At 40.9% G+C, this 23,063-nt stretch overlaps 1 long non-coding RNA gene across 1 annotated transcript in view; it reads right to left on the reverse strand.

Moving 5' to 3' along the window:
• Positions 1-1,003: 1,003 nt before the first annotated feature.
• Positions 1,004-23,063, reverse strand: part of LOC141146028 (uncharacterized) — an 85,141-nt gene continuing 63,081 nt past the window's right edge. Inside the window, exons 2-3 of the long non-coding RNA XR_012244718.1 lie at positions 1,290-1,475; positions 1,004-1,203 (exon numbers count right to left, since the gene is read on the reverse strand). This is a non-coding gene — a long non-coding RNA (uncharacterized lncRNA). The remainder of the gene's footprint in view (positions 1,204-1,289; positions 1,476-23,063) is intronic.

The following is a 23,063-nucleotide window of genomic DNA, read 5'->3' on the forward strand; positions in this document are numbered from 1 at the left end:
TAGGCCCATGGCCTGTGTGAGCAATATATCATTTAGTGACAACTTTTTGTAATTTTGTTTTTTTTTTTTTTTTTTTTTCATTATTCAATCACTTGGGACAAAAAAAATGAATATTCAATGGGCTCAACATGCCTCTCAGCAATTTCCTTGGGGTGTCTACTTTCCAAAATGGGGTCATTTGTGGGGGTTTTGTACTGCCCTGTCATTTTAGCACCTCAAGAAATGACATAGGCAGTCATAAATTAAAGACTGTGTAAATTCCAGAAAATGTACCCTAGTTTGTAGGCGCTATAACTTTTGCGCAAACCAATAAATATACACTTATTGACATTTTTTTTACCAAAGACATGTGGCCAAATACATTTTGGCCTAAATGTATGACTAAAATTGAGTTTATTGGATTTTTTTTAGAACAAAAAGTAGAAAATATCATTTTTTTTCAAAATTTTCGGTCTTTTTCCGTGTATAGCGCAAAAAATAAAAACGGCAGAGGTGATCAAATACCATCAAAAGAAAGCTCTATTTGTGGGAAGAAAAGGACGCAAATTTCGTTTGGTTACAGCATTGCATGACCGCGCAATTAGCAGTTAAAGCGACGCAGTGCCAAATTGTAAAAAGTGCTCTGGTCAGGAAGGGGGTAAATCCTTCCGGGGCTGAAGTGGTTAAGAATATTGCAGCGACCGAACCACGAGTGTAAATTAAGAAGGGGAAAAGGGGGGAAGTGGGACTTTGAATGAGGCACCAAAAGGTGTCTCCATCCCTGTATGCGACATAAATAAGAGTTGGGACTTTAAATGAGGTTATGGAAACCATGTAGGTACCAGGGGTAGCAGTGCAATTTTATTAATCAAGTAACATGCATAAAACAATTCAAGACAGAACCACATACTGTGGAGAAAGACATTATAATAAATATCATTCCAAAATCACAACACATGTATTTGTGCATAAGTGATCGCCACCAAGGGTACAATCCACTTGGCGCCACATAGTGGTCTAGTAGAGAAATTTAGTGCATGTACAAAGATTACATAATATGTACAAAAAACAATACCACAGCACAACAAAATAAATAAATATAGTATATGAAAACCATAATGATTGTTCTTGAGATGTTGTAATGTCAACATATGTTGGTATCCCAAAAATCCTGACGCGTTTCGTGTAGAACACACTCATCAGGGGCCAGATGGTCAGGGATTTCTAGAAATATAATACAACATAAAGTGAGTCTAGGTAGTAGCTCATAATAGCAGCGAAAGAGGGGTGGGTCACCCTAAAACACTTACATGTGAATGGTACATTGGGACATGACAGGTGCAGAGCCAAGACCAACAGGCATCTCTCCCGGGAGCTGAGGTGCAGCGGAATGCGCGCTGGCGAGCCGGGTACACAGAGTCCCCCCCGAGGAACAGCGTGGGAGCCACAGAGCCGAGATGGATAGAGTATCGACAAAGAGTGCCAATATGGACTGCCTGGGAGAGAAATTAAATTGAAGCAATGTGTCAAGTTTGATGTTGGTAAAAAAAACAATGTTATCTCTCTAATGAGAGATAAGAACAATCATTATGGTTTTCATATACTATATTTATTTATTTCGTTGTGCTGTGGTATTGTTTTTTGTACATATTATGTAATCTTTGTACATGCACTAAATTTCTCTGTTAGACCACTATGTGGCGCCAAGTGGATTGTACCCTTGATGCCGATCGCTTATGCACAAATACATGTGTTGTGATTTTGGAATGATATTTATTATAATGTCTTTCTCCACAGTATGTGGTTCTGTCTTGAATTGTTTTATGCATGTTACTTGATTAATAAAATTGCACTGCTACCCCTGGTACCTACATGGTTTCCATGACCTCATTTAAAGTCCCAACTCTTATTTATGAACCACGAGTGTAGACCGCAGTCCCACTTATTGAAGAGCATTCTGATCTTTGCAAGTAAAGGGGGAAATTCATTTCAAAGACCTTTGATGTGTGGGCTGGAATTATTGTACCCAGATATGTCAACGCCCTATCATTCCATTTTAACCTAAAATTCGACTGGTGTTGGACTTTAAGAGACTGTCGGAGATTAATGCCCATCGCTTCTGATTTTATGAAGTTACTTTTAAGGTTGGAGAGGGCACCGTATTTGTCAAATTCCCTGAGAAGATATGGGATGGATATCACAGGGTTGGTAAGGGAGAACAACATGTCGTCAGCATAAGCCAGTACTTTGTGTTGAAACTTTCCCATCGATACGTCACTAATATCCGGGTGTCTAGGAACCGAGCACAGAAAGGGTTCCAGTGACATGGCGAAGAGGAGGGGCAAAAGCGGGCACCCCTGACGTGTCCCATTGGAGGTTTATAGGGGATCCGACAAGACTCCATTAGCTCGTATGCGAGCTGTGGGTCTTGAGTATATTGATGAGATCCACCGGGACATATTAGCGCTGCATCAGACATATTGAAGGACTGCATACATGAAGGACCAGTTCACCCTGTCAAAGGCCTTTTCCACATCCGTGCCTAGGAGCACGCATGGGGTGCGGAATTTGTTTGCTGTGTGTATTAGATTTAATACCTTGATGGTGTGCTTTCACCTCTACTTTGAGTAACGTCAAAGCATTATAACAAAACCCATTATAAACCACTTTACACAAAGAAAAATTGTCCAAATACACCAAAGTCTCGAATGTGTTTCTTCAGTGCTTTTTAATTGTGCTTCAACACTCTCATCCACTCTACTTCTCTACCCCTTTTGAAATACTGACACCAGTGTGATCTCACCTAATGTTTATGACCCACACATAAAATGTAAGCTCATTGAAAAGCCTGTGTATGCTTTAAATGGGATCCTTTCATGAGGGAGTGGTGGTGATGATGGGGTGGACAACATTAAGGGAATGAAGAGAATGGTAAAAAAAGTGTGTGTGTGGAGATTAATTTTACATCTTGTCACTTTTACACATGGATTATATAGTACAGCCTTGGCTGTACTGATAGTATTTATTTTATTCGTTATAGGTCTATACTGTGTATATCATAACTGCAGTCAGACTTCTGGCCACAAACGCCACCAGTGTGAACAGGTTGGCTTCAGGTCAATTAATAACTTATTCTCTATAAGTTAGAGATTTTCTGATATAACATTTGAAAAATGATAAAGACTAATTAGGCTAAAACAAAAATGTAACAGATAAAATTTACAAATATTTGTGAAAATTTTGTGCATATATAGACTTTAAAATAGATAACAAAATGTTGCACTTGATTGGATCTCTACAGTCATTGATAATTGTTAGATCTGAGCAACCAAGAAACAATCCTTATGTCTGTTGGTGCCAGTAGTAAGCAGTAAACAAACCCAATTGTTCTTGGGTAAACAAGTAAATAGCCAGGTTGGACCTTTTGCCTCTTGTTGTCTCAGTGGCGGCAGGAAGGGGCTTGCACTGGCCAGCCTTCCTTTCTACTCAGATGTAAGTGTGCATAAATAGATGATCTGAGCATGCATTTGTATTACACGTTTCTATTTTTAAATAAAAGATTATACTTATAAACCAGCTGCTATATATTATCTATACATATTAAATAATTTCCCCTCTATATTTTAGTAGGATTTGATAGCAATTGTAATCCTATTGACATCTACAGACTTGGGGTGGGGGTAGGGGACAACAATTATGTTGGCTGGCGATATCTGCAAAGGTTTGAAGGATAATGTAGACCAGTGTTTCTCAACTCCAGTCCTCAAGGCGCCCCAACAGGTCATGCTTTCAGGATTTCCCTCAGATGAGACAACTGTGGTAATTACTAAGGCATTGAAACTGATTAAATCACCTATGTAAAATAATGGAAATCCAGAAAACATGACCTGTTGGGGCACCTTGAGGACTGGAGTTGAGAAACACGGATGTAGACACTCACATAAGCTATTGGCTCACAAGCTCCTGTCATCTGTACCAGTCGGTTCAATCACTGCTGCTCAGTCACTGATAAGAGCAAGTCAAGCCCAACCATATAGCCACAAATGTTTCCCAGGACTGCACACCAACATAGTGACTAACAAAACAAAGGATCACAAAATGGCTTCAGCTGGCTCTGCATCCATCAAGAAAGCCCTTCTAACATGTTTCGCCCATGTAGGGCTTAATCATAAAAGTCTGATTAAGTATGGTTAACCTCACACAGGTGAAACATAGTGATCATTTGTTTTGTGATTCACTACTTGGTGTGTGGTACCTGGAAACATTTGTGGCTACAATGTACATGCTATTATCATTGCCTCACCTAACGAGAATGAGAACTGGTAGATGGAAGCTGAAATTCTCATATCCTTGATAGTGACAAGATTTTGGCATGTGTTGACACTTGTTTGCCAACCTCCATTGGTAATCGGTTATCTTCGTCTGTCTGATATAACATATTATCCAGGTGACATGAGTATCAGTGTAAAGTGAAACTCCAGGCGAACACAGTTCAAATACATTTATCTTAAATGCTATCTGCCAATAGGGATGAGCTTTGAGTTCGAGTCGAACTCATGGTCGACTCGAACATCGGCTGTTCGCAAGTTCGGCGAACAATTTGGGGTGTTCGCGGCAAATTTGAATGCCGCGGAACACCCTTTAAAAGTCTATGGGAGAAATCAAAAGTGCTAATTTTAAAGGCTTATATTCATGGTATTGTCATAAAAAGTGTTTGGGGACCTGGGTTCTGCCCCAGGGCATATGTATCAATGCAAAAAAAAGTTTTAAAAACGGACGTTTTTTCGGGAGCAGTGATTTTAATAATGCTTAAAGTGAAACAATAAAAGTGTAATATCCCTTTAAATTTCATACCTGGGGGTGTCTATAGTATGCCTGTAAAGGGGCTCATGTTTCCCGTGTTTAGAACAGTCTGACAGCAAAATGACATTTCAAAGGAAAAAAAGTCATTTAAACTACTCGCGGCTATTAATGAATTGCCAGTCCGACAATGCACAAAAAAGTTCATAAAAACGGCATGGGAATCCCCCACAGGGGAACCCTGAACCAAAAAAAAAAAAAAAAAAAAATGACATGGGGGGTCCCCCTAAATTCCATATCAGGCCCTTCAGGTCTAGTATGGATATTAAGGGGAACCCCGGCCAAAATTTAAAAAAAAATGGCGTGGGGTCCCCCCAAAAATCCATACCAGACCCTTATCTGAGCACACAACCTGGCAGGCCGCAGGAAAAGAGGGGGGATGAGAGAGCGCCCCCCCCTCCTGAATCGTACCAGGCCACATGGCCTTAATATTGGGAGGGTGCTTTGCGGTAGCCCCCAAAACACCTTGTCCCCATGTTGATGAGGACAAGGGCCTCTGACGCACAGGAACTTGACGGGACTTCCCTGTGGCATTCCCCGTGATGCCACAGGGAAGTCCCGTCAAGTCCCCGTGCGTCAGAGGGGGCAGGGTCACCGGGTTGCCCCCCCGTTATTTAAGAACCGTCAGAAGAGGAGAAGCGTCACAAAGTGGGAGCCTCCCTCCATGCCATCATGGATGCGGAGCGGGCCGAAAAGAAGATGAAGACAAGAAGATGAAGACAAAAAGATGAAGAGAAGAAGATGAAGAGAAGAGTGGGAGCCTCCCTCCATGCCATCATTGATGCGGAGAAGGAGGGAAGAAGACGCTGATGCCGCGGAGGAAGATGCCGGATGAGAACACTGGAGGAAGAACCAGAAGAACCTGAAGAACCAGAAGAAGAAGAAGATGGAGGAAGAAACCGAAGGAAGATAGAAGATAGAAGAAAGAAGAAAGAAGAAAGAAGAAGCATTTAAATAAAGGAATTGTCAAAAACTGTCTCTTGTCATTTTTAACATTTTTGACAGTTTTTTAGTGAAATGGTAGGGGATGGGTACAAGTACCCCCTTACCATTTCACACGGGGGGAGGGCCGGGATCTGGGGGTCCCCTTGTTAAAGGGGGCTTCCAGATTCCGATAAGCCCCCCGCCCGCAGACCCCCATAACCACCGGCCAGGGTTGTGGGGATGAGGCCCTTGTCCTCATCAACATGGGGACAAGGTGTTTTGGGGCTACCCCAAAGCTCCCTCCCAATGTTGAGGGCATGTGGCCTGGTATGGTTCGGGGGGGCGCTCTCTCGTCCCCCCTCTTTTCCTGCAACTTGCCAGGTTGCGTGCTCAGATAAGGGTCTAGTATGGATCTTTAGGGTGAGCCCACACCGTTTTTTTTTATTTTGGCGTGGGGTTCCCCTTAAAATCCATACCAGACCTGGAGGGTCTGGTATAGATTTTGAGGGGGACCCCATTCCATTTTTTTTTTAAATTTTGGTTCAGGGTTCCCCTGTGGGGAATTCCCATGCCGTTTTTATCAATGAACTTCTATGTGTATTGTCGCAATGCATTAATAGCCGCGAGTATTTTTAAATGACTTTTTTTCCTTTGAAATGTCATTTTGCTGTCAGACTGTTCTAAACATGGGAAACATGCTCCCCTTTACAGGCATACTATAGACACCCCCCAGGTACGAAATTTAAAGGGATATTACACATTTATTGTTTCACGTTAAGCATTGTTAAAATCACTGCTCCCGAAAAAACTTTTTTTTTGCATTGATCCATGTCCCCTGGGGCAGGACCCAGGTCCTCAAACAGTTTTTATGACAATAACTTGCATATAAGCCTTTAGAATTAGCACTTTTGATTATTCATGTTCGTGTCCCATAGACTTTAATGGTGTTCGCGTGTTCGAACAAATTTTTTGCCTGTTCGCAAGTTCTGGTGCGATCCGAACAGGGGGGTGTTCGGCTCATCCCTATCTGCCAACAGATTTATATTTTTGTCCAGCCTTTCTTGTGAAACACATCTGTACTAGTCTCAGTGATTCCTCTGCCCCTTCCTAGTTTACCATTGCTGCTTCCTGGATGAGCTTACTGTTTTATTGGATCAGCTCCTTACTCGTTGGACCTAAATTATGATAGTGATTCATAACCCAATAAGCATGCTGGAGGACGGCATTGCTAAACAAGGAGATAAATGTGTCACCTGCCTTTCTGTGCCATGTATAGAGGTTTACAAAGACTTCCTTTAGGGCCTATGTCAATGGATGTTCTTGGAAAACACTGCGTTCATTGAAAAAGCAGCCTTAGGGGAGCCTAGCAGAGCAGACATGCATTGTTAGAGCTCCACACCGCTGAGGAGAGAAGAGAAGGACAAAGCGGAGCCTGCAGGCTCAAAAGGTATCCATTTGAACATTTTTGCCCCAGGGAACAAACTGTGAAAGTTTGGGCAGGAAATATGGTACTGAGAGGAAACCGTGGCAGAAATAAAAATCACCTCACAAAGAGCTCACAGGCACTCACTGCAGCTGAAGCAGCTCCAGTCACCTCACAAGATACAGCATCAGGGCGCTCTCACAGACAAAAAATGTCACAGCAAGACTCTCCATTTGAGTCAGATACAGAACAAATCCTCTCACAAACTTCTCCACAAGCCTCCTCAGTATCCCCAATAATATTATTACAATTTGAAAAGATGCTTCATAAGGCTTTAAAACAAACCTCAGACCAAATAACAAAAAGCCTAACCAAAGAAATAAGAGAGCTGGGAAACCGCACCGCAGCCTTAGAAATAAAAATGGATGAAATTGAAATTACAACCCAAGAAAATATAACAGAATTGGAACAATTAAAAAAAGAAAATTTAATACTTCAAACTAAGCTCGAAGATTACGAAAATAGAGCCAGACGTTCAAACTTGCGCATAAGGGGAATACCTGAAACTGTGACAGACCTGCAATCTACTATTACTGCTCTATTACAAGAACTAAAGCCAGATATCCCTATTGAACGTTTAGAACTGGACAGAGTACACAGAGCCCTCACAGCCAAAAAGAAAGATGGACCCCCACGTGATATAATCACAAAATTTCATTATTACAGAACGAAAGAACAAATACTAATTGCTGCAAGAGAAAAAAAAGAACTTAATTTTCAAGGACACAATTATCAAATTTTTGCTGACCTATCCCAACTTACTATTACTAAAAGACGATCCATGAAACCCCAACTAATGGAACTGCAACGCCACAACATTATGTATCAATGGGGCTTCCCCTTTTCAGTCAGATTTAACTACCAAGGTACAATTTACAGAAGCAGATCAGCAGATGAACTACAACAAACCCTTTTAAAATTAAATCTGACAGAACCCACAAGCAGCAACACTCCCACATGCAGAAGAATGGCGTCATCTTCACCTTCAGGCAGCACCCAGAAAATTTCAGAACAAAATGGGAATCATCATTCTCACAAAAGAGGCCGTTATGCCACATCATCCATGGACCAAGAAGATTCAATGGACTGACATCATAATTCCTGATATCTCTTCATTATACTAAGAGATGGTTCTCTATAAAAAACCTATATTTATAACTGAATGTAACTGCATTCTGATAGTCACACACTGTATGGGATCATGTTACATTCCAGTTATATTTCTTATTACTTCTGATTCATATAGCCTTAGAATATATAAGTGAAATAAGGAAATTCTTGTTCAGTTATATATTATCAGGTAATAACAATAGATTTATTACTTTTTAGGACAAATATGTTCAATAATCCAGAAGTAATGGAAGCTTTTTCTTTCTTTTCTTAAAACAAATATATTATTACCTAACTAGTTCCTAGAATTATGTTTTTGTTTATTCTAATCTGAAGCAATACAACCTCAATTTTATGAGTTAACATATCTAAATAGTTACATATGAATAAAATATGTAATTGTTTACTCTAAAAGGGTTAAAATCCCAAAATAATTCAAACTATCTTCATCAATACCAAAGTTATTAACAGTACCTTTCTAACTGAATTATTTAGCCTAGGGCAAGACTAACCATATACAACCACCCTGGAATAAACAATTTCAACAAAAACTATATTCTGCACTCCAATTAATGAAACATCATTTTGATGTCTTTTGACATAGCACTTCTCTCCTGTAAGCGGAAGATCCGTGTACCCCCAATAGCCCTCCTCATTCTCCCAACCATATTATGTGGGAGTGTGACGAAGGCACTTATTCCCCTGAGAGAGATATTTATTCTCTTTCACGGGTAAATTGTGATTACTTGCAAAAAATAATTTATACAATGTATCATCTAATCTCATATGTTTTTTGTTTACTCTTTACTCCAGAATTCACTGGTTTCTTTTCTATCTATTCATCTCTTCAGTCCACACAGGTTGATCTGCGCAGTCAGCTCTGCATAACAAAAAGTAAGTCAAAACTATTTGATCTATTGCCATGGCACCACTGAATATACTTTCCCTGAATGTTCAGGGAATAAATGTCCCTCAAAAAAGGACCAAAGCCTTCCGTACTTTCCATAACAAGAAGGCTCACATAGTATGCCTCCAAGAAACACACTTCACCAAAGATTCTACTCCAAAATATATTTCTCCTTTTTATCAACAAATTTACACGGCTTCTGCCTGTACCAAGCAAAGGGGAACTCTAATTGCATTTCACCGATCCACACCATTCACCTTATCATCAGAAATTAAAGACCCAGAAGGTAGATACCTGATACTCATGGGTTATATAATGGATACAGCAATCACGGTGATTTCCTACTACGCTCCTAACAAACAACCTACACCATTCCTTTCACATATATTACAAGTGATTAATACACACAAAATAGGAACAGTGATAATGTGTGGGGATTCGAACCAGGTCCTCCTCCCATTTCTAGATAAATCACCTTTTACACCATCCAAAATATTAAATTCAACTAACAAATCTTTCAAACCAATACGTTTCAAATTATCAAAAAATGTTTACACTTGTAATCCAGTTAAAATAGTCAATAAATTTCACTCACATCTCGCAACTTTATACAAGACAAACAATGAATTTAATCCTACAGAAGCTGAATCCTTCTTCTCAAAAATAACCTTACCTGAGTTATCTCAGAATCAAAAAAGCAGTTTGGATGAGCCTATAACTATAGATGAAGTTGCTAACGCCATAAAAGACCTAAAACTTAACAAAAGACCAGGCCCAGACGGCTACTCGGCTTTATACTATAAAACATTCTCAGAAATACTCTCTCCCATTCTCACTGAAACTTTTAACAAACTTCTAGATGGACATTCTTTTCGGCAAGAAACACTAATGGCAATTGTTTGTATGATCCCAAAACCCCTTTCTGATGATACTTCCTGTGTGAATTATCGGCCTATCTCTCTGTTAAACCTCGATATTAAATTATTAGCAAAAATAATAGCAAAACGCCTCAATAGCATTATAGGAAAATTAATACATAGAGATCAAGTAGGCTTCATGCCAAATAGACAGGCAGGTGATAATATACGCAGGGCAGTGTTATTGGCACATATTGCTAAAAAACGGAAAATCCCTTTATGTTTTCTATCTCTCGATATTAAGAGGGCATTTGACACAGTATCCTGGCAATATATGCAATATTCATTACAAAAATGGGGTTTTGGACCCCACTTTTTAACATGGATCAAAGCATTATATAATAAACCCAAAGCCTATATAAAATATGCTGGATACAAATCTGAAGCCTTTACTATCGAAAGAGGTACCCGACAGGGTTGCCCATTATCTCCCTTATTATTTGCCCTTATACTCGAACCCATGGCCCAATACATCAGAACAAACCAAACTATAACTGGCATTGAAGTAGGAGGTATTACACACAAAATATGTATATTTGCAGACGATATATTACTTTTTCTATCATCACCACAGGTCTCTGGTCCTAACTTAATACCAGCTCTTGATGGATTTGCAGCCCTATCCGGCCTTATGATTAATCCTAAGAAATGCCTAGTGCTTAATATTTCACTCACAAACATGGAATTGATCCCGGCTAGGACTGCACTCCCATTCACATGGGCAGAAAAATCAATCCCATATCTTGGAATTCATTTAACAGCATCTCATTCTGACTTATTCTCAACCAATTATCCTCCTGTATTAAGACAGATCACAAATCTAATAAAACAATGGTCGCAACTTCCTTTATCCTGGATAGGGAAGATTAATGCAATCAAAATGACTATTCTACCCAAATTGCTTTATCTATTCAGAGTCCTCCCTATTCCAATTCCTTCCTATTTTTTGAGAATAGTACAAAAAAGAGCAACTTTGTTTATATGGGGCTCTTCTAAACCACGTATACCTATACACACACTACATCTTCCCAAAAATAAAGGAGGCCTGGGATACCCTAATTTTACTAACTACTACAGAGCAGCACATTTGGCCAGTCTGTCCAAATACCATGCAAAACAGGAAATCCCATTATGGGTATTTATAGAGGCTTCAGAAAATGACCCTCTATTAATATCAAATTTATTATGGCTTGATCCTAAAGACCGCTTTAAAATTCATAATCCCATAACTAAACACTTCTTATCTCTCTGGGATAAACTAAAAACCAAATATCAGTTACAATCTCCACACAATCCTCTCCTTTCTTTTATCAGAAATCCGGCCTTTTATCCGGCATGGATCTACCCAAATTCTTTTAAAGCTTGGACAACATCAGGCATTCAGACACTAAATGACTTCATAGCATCTAAATCATTCCTTTCATTCCCATCGCTTAGAGAAAAATATGATCTACCAAACTCTGAGATATTTAGATATCTCCAAATCAAAAATTTCTATACACCATTCCTAAAGGGGGATACACCATTATCCCAATTATCCATTTTTGAATCAATCTGTACAAAAGATCCATTTGCTAAAGGTACAATTTCATCACTATTATAATCAATTATATGGAGTAGCAAATCTTAATAGACCCTCTTACGTTCAGAGGTGGGAGGAGGACCTGGGACGAACTTTAGAAGACACGGACTGGTCTAATATATGGCTCACATCTAAGTCATCTTCACCCAAAATCTTGGCACTAGAGACAAATTATAAAGTCCTAACTCGCTGGTACCTTGTACCCGCTAGAGTGGCAAAATATTCACCTAATACCTCAACTCTTTGTTTTCGAGGATGCCCAGAAATAGGCACATATTTACACATATGGTGGACGTGCCCAGTAATCCAAACCTTCTGGAAGGAAGTCTTCGTGATTGCATCTAAAATATTTAAAAAAATAATACAACCAGATCCATATTTAACTTTACTTAATCTAAAACCGGAATGGTTAACACTCTCTCAATTCAAACTTATGATCCAACTAATAACGGCTGCAAAACAAACAGTGGCCAAGGCATGGAAATCTCCTACATTGGTACTAGCAGAAACAATTCACAGAATGAATAATAGAATGTCCCATGCTAAGATGGTAGCCATCGATCAAAATCAAATTCCAAAATTTGAAAAATTCCTTGGATAAAACAACAGTTCCTGTCAAATTTCAATGACTCTGTCCTGTTGCCATGTAACAGATTAAATGACTTACAGGGACACCCATTCTAAGGCTTCAAAGAGAACTAAAAAGAATAATAAACTGACGAGCGGGACAACCTTGTGGACCATACCTCTACCTTTCAACCCTTTTTCTTCTTTCTCTTTCCTTTTCTCCACCTTACGATTAAAGCTCATTATCAGAACTTATTTGACCTATATACACTCTACTTGTAAACAATATGTATAGTAGGTATAAATCATTTAAATACCTACAAAAGTAACTAAGGAAATGATATATATCTTTAATTTAGGTTTACGTGACCCCAATGTTTAATATTTGAAATTTCATGATATTTACCTATATAAACCCTACTGTAAAACAATGAGCTTACTTTATAGATCCTTGTAAACTTACTTTATGTATATTTATGTATCTTTATAACATTGTATACTCAATAAACTTCTTTTGACAAGGAAAAAGCAGCCTTAGTAAGAAAAGGCTGTGTTTAGGCTGCTTTGCCCGCAGCCTAAATGCACCTCAATGGGACATGCTGGTTTCCGCGAAACACATCACAGCACATAACAGGTCAAACGCAGTCTCTTAACTCTAATGTGTAAGGCCCCTTTCACACAGGCTTTCTAATCAGGTCTGCCTGTCGGTTTTTCAGGTGGACCTGATAGGAGCCTCCATTCACTTCTATGGAGCGGCGGATGTCAGCGATGACATGTTTGCTGACACCCGCTGCTATTCAATCTGATCCTGTGTGTGAAATCTAGATGGATGGTGGCTCTATTTTGCATCCGTCTGGCAGATTGGATCAGATGGGATCGCATGAAAACAGACAGGCGGTCCGATCTCCCCATAGAGGAGAGCGAGACTCTGACAGGTCCATCTCAGTACAGTGAGCCGAGATGGACCTGTCATCCACCTGCCGAGCGGGGATCAGCAGATCGATCCCCTGCTGAGCAAGCAGAGTCCGTCAAGCAGACAATCCTGTGTGACAGGACCCTAAATCAAACACAGCCCTAGAACTGGTAGGGGCTCAATAAACGTTAATAGTATTTTGCTTACAGTACCTGCATTTTGTGTGTCTTCCAAACGCATGTCAAATGCAAGTCAAGCAATGCCCAATGACATGAGTCCTTATGGAATTAAAAAACAGTTTGTTTGCAAGGTACAACATTATATATACAGTACATGTATTTAATGGTTGCCTGTAGCTTCATTTAAAGGATATGTTCACCTTTAGGAGCATGTTACATGTTCCATCCATATTTAGGGTGTAACATGTGACATGGTCCTATCTGCCTCTCACTGCCAAAGTCTCCCTCCTTGTGACAGCGGGTGAGGATTCCTCTCCCTGCACCTGCTATCTCATTTTGAAAACAGCAAATCTGTGCGGGGCTCCGCCCACACAGGCATGTCTTTCATTCACAGCAAGAATTAATAAATGACAAGTCCCGTAGTTTCAATGGACCGCAAGCGTGCTGATCAGCATGCTCTTTGTCCATTCACAATGCCTACAACTCTGTAACTGAAAGCCCTTGATTTGTAGAGGGGCAAAATGATATCTCGCTCTCTGGAGTCTATACCTCTTTTAACCACTTCAATACCGGGCTATAGTCATATGACCTCTGCAGATAGGATCTCCCATCCTGGGCGGGTGTCATATGACATCCTCAAATTCTCTCCGCTTCTGTGGGCCCCCGGGAGCCCGCAGCGAGGGGATCAGGGATGAGGCATGTCCCTTGGACACAGCCCATCCCAGATTCTTGTAAAGAGCCAATAAAAAAATGGCTTTTTACCATGTGACTGGCTGTGTCCAATCACAGCCGGTCACATGTACTGCCCACGTGCATGGCGCTTGTGCATGCCCCTAGGGCGCGCGCAGAGTGGCGATAGGGGATGAGGCTTGTCACCCTGACACAGCCCAGCCCCGATCGCAGTAAAGAGCCAATGAAATTGGCTCTTTACTATGTGACCAGCTGTGTCCAATCACAGCCGGCCACAGAATGTCAACAAACTGCGGTAACGAGATGTGTGTGAGAAGGAGATTGCGGTAACATCTCATTACCACTTACAGTGTACACCAACCACACTGATTGCCCCCCCTAATAAAGAGGACCTGTCACCACCCATCAAAGTACCTGTCACCACCCATCAAAGTACCTGCCACAGCCCATCTGAGTACTTGAGTACCTGAGTACCTGTTACAGTCTATCTGAGTACCCGAATACCTGCGTACCTGTCACAGGCCATCTGAGTACCCGAGTACTTGATTACCTGTCACAGCCCATCTGAGTACCTGAGTACCTGTCACAGTTCAACTGAGTACTTGAGTAGCTGAGTACCTGTCACAGTCCATCTGAGTACCTGAGTACCTGTCACATCCCATCTCAGTACCGAGTACCTAAGTACCTGTCACAGTCTATCTGAGTACCCGAGTACCAGAGTACTTGTCACAGCCCATTTGAGTACCCGAGTACCTGAGTATCTGTCAGTGTTCATCTGAGTACCCGAGTACCTGTCACAAGCTATCCGAGTACCCGAGTACCTGTCACATTCTATCTGAGTACCTGAGTACCTGTCACAGTTCATCTGAGTACCCGAGTATCTGAGTACCTGTCACAGTCCATCTGAGTACCTGAGTACCTGTCACAGTCCATCTGAGTACCCGAGTACCTGTCACAGTTCATCTGAGTACCCAACTACCTGAGTACCTGTCACGGTCTATCTGAGTGCCGGAGTAGCTGAGTACCTGTCACAGTTCATCTGAGTACATGAGTACCTGAGCACCTGTCACAGCCCATCTGAGTATCTGTCACAGTTCATCTGAGTACCTGAGTACCTGTCACAGCCCATCTGAGTACCCGAGTACCTGTCACTGCCCATCTGAGTACCTGTCACCACCCATCAGAGTACCCGAGTACCTATCTGTAGCCCATCAGAGTACCAAAGTACCTGTCACCAGGCCATCAGAGTACCTGAGTACCTGTCACCAGGCCATCAGAGTACCTGAGTACCTGTCACAGTTCATCTGAGTACCCGAGTACCTGTCACATTCTATTTGAGTACCTGAGTACCTGTCACAGTCCATCTGAGTACCCGAGTACCTGACACAATTCTATCTGAGTACCCGAGTAACTTCACAGTCCATCTGAGTACCCGAGTACCCGCCACACTTCATCTGAGTACCCGAGTACCTGTCACATTCTATCTGAGTACCCGAGTATCTGAGTACCTGTCACAGTCCATCTGAGTACCTGAGTACCTGTCACAGTCCATCTGAGTACCCGAGTACTTGTCACAGTCCATCTGAGTACCTGAGTACCTGACACAATTCTATCTGAGTACCTGAGTACCTGTCACAGTTCATCTGAGTACCCGAGTATCTGAGTACCTGTCACAGTCCATTTGAGTACCCCAGTACCTGCCACAGTTCATGTGAGTACCCGAGTACCTGTCACATTCTATCTGAGTACCTGAGTACCTTTCACAGTTCATCTGAGTACCCGAGTATCTGAGTACCTGTCACAGTCCATCTGAGTACCTGAGTACCTGTCACAGTCCATCTGAGTACCCCAGTACCTGCCACAGTTCATGTGAGTACCCGAGTACCTGTCACATTCTATCTGAGTACCTGTCACAGTTCATCTGAGTACCCAAAGACTTGAGTACCTGTCACGGTCCATCTGAGTACCCGAGTACCTGAGTACCTGTCACAGTTCATCTGAGTACATGAGTACCTGAGCACCTGTCACAGCCCATCTGAGTATCTGTCACAGTTCATCTGAGTACCTGAGTACCTGTCACAGCCCACCTGAGTACCTGAGTACCTGTCACAGCCCATCTGAGTACCTGAGTACTTGTCACAGCCCATCTGAGTACCTGTCACTGCCCATCTGAGTACCTGTCACCACCCATCAGAGTACCCGAGTACCTATCTGTAGCCCATCAGAGTACCCAAGTACCTGTCACCAGGCCATCAGAGTACCTGAGTACCTGTCACTAGCCCATCAGAGTAACCGAGTACCTGTCACCAGCCCATCAGAGTAACCGAGTACCTGTATCCAGCCCATCAGCGTACCCAAGTACCTATCTGCAGTCCATGCCTCATAGAATATACGTTGGGGTGTTTGCTTTCCAAAATGGGGTCATTTTGTGGGTAATTCCACTGTCCTAGTGCTCAAGGACCTTCAAAAGTATGATAGGTAGGAATGAAATGAGATGTGTAATTTATGCTCCTAACACGCCTAAAAGTACTACTTCAATGTTGGGCATCTGTATGTGGCCAGACTGTGTAAAAATGTCACATATGTGGTATAGTTATACTCAGGAGGAGTAGAAGAATGTGTTTTGGGGTGTCATTTTTGCTATATACATGCTTTGAGTTAGAAATATCTTATAAACTGACCACTTTATGTAAAAAAAAAAAAAAATGTTTTAATTTTCTTTCCATGTTTTCCGAAGACTTGTGTAAAAAAATGAACCGTTCAAAAGACTCATTATGCCTCATAGAATAGACGTTGGGGTGTTTGGTTTCCAAAATGGGGTCATTTTGTGGGTAATTGCACTGTCCTGCTGCTCCATAGGTCGTTAGGAAATTAGAGGTGTAATTTATGCTCCTAGAACCCCTGATTGTGCTCCCTGCATGTTGGACCTCTCTGTCTGGCCAGGCTGTCACACACATGTGGTATCGCCATACTCGGGAGGAGTAGCAGAATGTATTTTGGGGTGTATTTGGAAGCATGCACATGCTGTGTGTGAGAAATAACTTGTTATTATGACAATTTTGTGAAAAGAAAATCTTAATTTTCCCAAGAATTGTGGGAAAAAATTACAACTTAAAAAAACTCACCATGCCTCTTACTAAATACCTTTGACTGTCTACTTTTCAAAAAGGGGTCATTTGGTGGGTATTTGTACTTTACTGACATTTCAGGGCCTCAAGAAATGAGATCAGAAATGAGGCTGTCAGTGCATCAGGTGTAATCAGGTGTGATCAATTTTCAATTATTTGCACCATAGCTTGTAGACTCTATAACTTTCACAGAGACTAATAATATCCAATAATTTGGGTTATTTTTTACCAAAGAGATGTAGTAGTATACATTTTGGTCCAAATTTATGAACAAAAATGACTTATTTGCAAAATGTTATCATAGAAACTAAAAAAAAAGTGTTTTTTTTTTCAAAATTTTTGCTCTTTTTTCACTTATGTCGCAAAAAATAGAAACCCAGTGGTGATTAAATACCACCAAAAGAAAGCTCTATTTGTATTTAAAAAATGATAAAAATTTTGTTTGGGTACAGTGTTGCATGACTGAGTAATTCAAAGTGTGAGAGCGCTGAAAGCTAAAAATTGGTCTGGGCAGAAAGGGTGTGTAAATGTCCTGTACTGAAGTGGTTAATGCATGAAAGAACTTTGCTCGCTTTGGAAACCTTGCATGCTTGCATGCTATTATTGAGCTTATTATCTGCTAAAACCCCCAGATCTTTCTCCACCATGGATTTTCCCAGTTGTACTCCCTTAGTATGTATGATACATGTATATTCTTCGCCCCCAAGTGCATAACTTTCATTTATCAACATTAAACCTAATTTTCCACTTAGTTGCCCAATTAGACAGTGCATTGAGGTCAGCTTGTAAATTGGAGACATCCTTACAGGATGTTATTCCATTGCATAGCTTGGTGTTATCTGCAAAGACAGAAATGGTACTTTTAATCCCAGACTCTATATCATTTATAAAGTTATTAAAAAGTAAGGGTTATTAAAAAGTAAGGGTTCAACACTGAACCTTGGGGTACACCACTGATAACCTTAGACCATTCAGAGTAAGAGTCATTAACCATTATGCCCTGTACACACGGTCGGACATTGATCGGACATTCCGAGAACAAAATCCATGGATTTTTTCTGACGGATGTTGGCTCAAATTTGTCTTGCATACACATGGTTGGACAAAGTTGTCGGAAAATCCGATCGTTCTGAACGTGGTGACGTAAAACACGTACGTCAGGACTATAAACGGGTCAGTAGCCAATAGTTTTCGTCTCTTAATTTATTCTGAGCATGTGTGGCACTTTGTGCATCGGATTTGTGTACACACGATCGGAATTTCCGACAACGGATTTTGTTGTCGGAAAATTTTATAGCATGCTCTCAAACTTTGTGTGTCAGAAATTCCTATGGAAAATGTGTGATGGAACCTACACACGGTCGGAATTTCCGACAACAAGGTCCTATCACAGATTTTCCATCGGAAAATCCTATCGTGTGTACAGGGCATAACTCTCTGAATTTGTTTTTTACCCAGTTTTCTATCCATTTACAAATTGATCTTTCCAAGCCTGTAGACTTTACCTTACACATTAGCCATGTTTGTTTGGAACTGTGTGTTAGGAAAGGTCTCCTCCGCTGGTAATATCGATCATTTGGCGTGCAGTACTGAGGTCCACCAGCAGGTGTCTACTGGCAGTTCAGTGCTGTCAGAAGAGCTCTTTCCTGCAAGTATTCTGTCACCTTTGGGCCGCAGTACTGGCGTCCACCAGCGGAGGAATCCTGGCAGTATGGAGCAGGTATTCCCCTCTGCAGACAGGTGTCACCTGACGTTAATTAGCAGAGCTGCAGTATAAATACCCGGCAATTGCACACTTATGTTGCCCTGGTATTGTCCTTGAGCCCTGGACTGCATCCTGTTACTCTTAATCCTGAACCTGAAGCCTGAATCTCAAGCCTGATTCCTGGAACCTGTTTATCCTGTTTCCTGTCTGTTACTTGAACCCTGGACCCTGAGCCTTGTACCTGACCCGTCCCTCCTGTGATCCATCCATCCTCTCTTGTCCTGTTTATCTCCCTTCCCAGCTACTGATTCCCTGTTTATGACCCTGGCCTGGCTTGACTACGATTCTGGTACTCCCTCTTGCTACATATGCTGGTTGGTTTAATATCACTGTTTGTTTGGTTGTTCACTCTGTATTGGTGGTGTGTTCACATATGCATTTTCCTTAATAAACTTACTTTCACCTATTTATGTCTGGTTCACTCTGTCGCAGTCACACAGTTCTGGTCACATCTGGTTTATGACACTGTGTCAAACGCTTTTGCAAAATCCAAGTATACCACATCCACAGCCACCCCTCTGTCCAAAGTTTTACTTACCTCCTCATAAAAATAAATCAGGTTTGCTTGACAACTTCTGTTTTTCATGAATCCATGCTGTCTGTTGCTTAAAATATTTTTTACAGCAAGAACTCCTCTATGTGGTCTTTTATCACACTCTCCAGTATCTTCCCGACTATAGAAGTTAAACTAACAGGTCTATAGTTACTTGGTAAAGACTTTGATCCTTTTTAAATATGGGCACCACATTGGCCCTATGCCAATCCAGTGGTACCATTCCAATCATTAACGAGTCCCTAAAAATTAGAAACGATGGCTTTGAAATGACAGAGCTCAATTCTTTTAGGATCCTTGGGTGCATACCATCTGGTCCAGGTGCTTTATTCACCTATATTCTGTATAAATAATTCTGGACCATATCACTTTTGAGCCATTGTGGATCATTTAGGGCTGTGTCAATACCATCCCCATTATGGACATGAGCTCCCCCATGCTCCTTTGTATACACAGAGCTGAAGAAAGTATTTAATAAATTTGCCTTCTCTTTCTCCCCAGTCACCCACTCTAGATTATTTTGTAAAGGGCCTACATACTCAGACCTGACCTTTTTACTATTAATTTATTTGAAGAATTTTTTGGGGTTTGTCCAACTATCTTTTGCAATCTGCCATTTGTTTTGAATTTTTGCATCCTTGATTTCCCTTTTACATATTCTGTTAAATTCTTTGTAGAATTTAAAGGATTATAGTGTAACTTCATGTTTATATTTTTTTAAAGTTATTTTCTTATTATTTATAGCCATTTTAAGTTTGACCGTGAACCACATAGGTTTTATTTTTAGCCTTTTAAACTTATTGCCCAAGTGAATATACTTTGCAGTGAGTTTGCATAGAAGAATTCCCATTTCTGTTCTGTGTCCATTGATGCCAATATTACATCCCAGTCTAAGTCTTGGAGAGCAGCCCTTTTCATTGCATATCAAGTGAAAATAAGCAATAGCACTTTAACCCTTTTGCTGCCAGGCCCTATGCTCCATTTTGTACACTCAGGTGGCCAGATAATTTTTGCAATTTTTTCTTTGTTTTTTTATTTTTCACTTATAGCTTTCAGAATTTGTGAAAGACCCCCCAAACCATATATTTTCTGAAAGCACCTGATAAGTAGAATAAAAAGAAGGTGCTACTGATTTTTTTAGACCCTACGGCATTTGTGCAAATGTTTATCAAACCAATATATTTACAGAAAATACACAAGACCATTATTAGCAGATAAAAACACAGCTAATTTTACAAAATTCCTGCTAAATCCCTGCTAAAAAATAAAAGCTTAACCTATATGGAGTTAATAAATAACAAAATGTTTTGATTTTTACATTGCGCCTTTTTGCAAAAGGGTGACAATCGAACATACGCAAAAATGTAAATATCCAAATTCCACAAAAAATCTGAAGGTTTTCATTTTTCCCTTACAGCTTCCAGAATTTGTGAAAGACCCCCAAAATCATATATTTTCTGAAAGCATATGACCTCTAGAATAAAAAGAAGGAGCTACTGATTTTTTAGACCCTGTGATATTTGTGCAACTGTTTATCGAACTAATATATTGGCAAAAAATACACTAAAACCATTATTAGCAGATAAAAACACAGCTAATTTTACAAAATTCCTGCTAAATCCCTACTAAATATAAAAGTTTAACCTGTATGGAGTTAATAAATAACAAAAATGTTTAATTTTTACATTACACCCTTTTGCAAAATGGTGAAAATCGAATATACACAAAAATGTAAATATCTAAATTCCACAAAAAATCTGAAGGTTTTCATTTTTTCCCTTACAACTTTCAGAATTTGTGAAAGACCCCAAAACCATATATTTTCTGAAACCATATGATTTCTAGAATAAAAAGAAGGTGCTACTGCGCAAATGTTTATTGATATATTGGCAAAAAATACACTAAAACCATTATTGGCAGATAAAAACACAGCTAATTTTACAAAATTCATGCTAAATCCCTACTAAATATAAAAGCTTAACCTGTATGGAGTTAATAAATAACAAATATTTGTAAATTTTGAATTGCGCCTTTTTTCAAAATGGTGAAAATCGAACTACCCAAAAATTTCTGTAAAAATCAGGAGGTTTTCATTTTTCACCTACAGCTTTCAGAATTTGAAAAGACCCCTCAAACTAGACATTTTCTAAAAGCACATGGCCAGTAGAATAAAGAAGGACATATTAAACAATTCCCTGGCAATTGCTTTTGATGTAGTCTGTCTTAGGGGAACTACCTCTGGATACTTGGTGGCATAATCGAGTTAACCACAAGGAGTAATTGGTGGCCCCGAGCTGATTTCACCAAATCTATCGCAATGCACTCAAATGGTCCCTCGATAATGGGCCACGGCACCAACGGGTTCCTCAAGTGAGGCATTGGTGCGGTCAGCTGGCAGGTGGGACATGAACTGCAATAAAGTCTCACCTCTGCAGTCACTCCCTGCCAGTAGAACTGGTCCGTTATTCGTGCCTCAGTCTTGTCAGCCCCCAGGTGTCCCCCCGATGCATCATTGTGGACTTGGTTGAGCACCATGTGTCTGAAGGGCTGGAGAACCAGTAACTGGTCAACCACTTCTCCCCTAACCTTGGTAACCCAATATAGCAGCTCGCTAATGTCCACAAAGCGGGGAAACCCTTTTTCAGCCTCAGGCACTTGTGAAACTTCATTAATTATGGTAATCTGTTGCCAGAAATTTTTCAGTGTATGATCCCTCTTTTGGGCAGAAGAGAATGCACCACATGACACCTCGAGATCACAGTGGGCAAGACGAGAGGAGCTTTCTCCCTCATTCTCCTCAGTCATAACATGCAGAGGGGAGGCTTCCTCTATGTTCTCCCCAGCCATGACCTGCATAAGAGTGGGTTCCCCCCTTCAGGGATCCGCTAAGCTTGTGGACCATCTGCCCCCAGATGCAACTATCAGTGCTCTCTAGAGCATTGGTGTCCAGCCCCTTAGAGGGAACAGAGCAGTTCAGCTGTCCTGATAGTTCATGGCTCTCATAGTTTCAAAGTTCAACAAATAAAGGGCAGTCCTTCCTATAATAGCATTTTGGATGAGGTCGAGTACCACCCCAACCTCACAGGCCGTGGTGAGTGTCACAGATACCAGGGGGCAGTCCTTGGTGTCCCCATGTATGCACACCACCCTCAGGATTCTTGCTACTGGACCCACCTCTCCAGCTACCCCGGTACCTACAAGTGTTACCATACTTCCGGAGTCCAACCACGCTCAGGCATGAAGCTGGTTCTCCCAAAGGTCACTTTCAAACCACTCCTTAGTCAGGTCCAGGTGGGCAGCACAGACATTCTGGACATAAAAGGACATCCTCCATAGAGCGCCACACTCCATGGGTTCCTCCTTCAGGGGACAGTGGGCCTGAATATGGCCCCAGGAGTGACACTGCCAGCACAGCATGCTCTCATTCCTTTGTGCCAGAGCACAAGGAATGAGGGTACTAGGGTGGGTGCTCCTTGAATCTTCTGAATGCCAACTTCCTGATTTAT

Source organism: Aquarana catesbeiana, linkage group LG05 (genome assembly GCF_042186555.1).
Source record: "Aquarana catesbeiana isolate 2022-GZ linkage group LG05, ASM4218655v1, whole genome shotgun sequence".
NCBI classification, from domain to species: domain Eukaryota; kingdom Metazoa; phylum Chordata; class Amphibia; order Anura; family Ranidae; genus Aquarana; species Aquarana catesbeiana.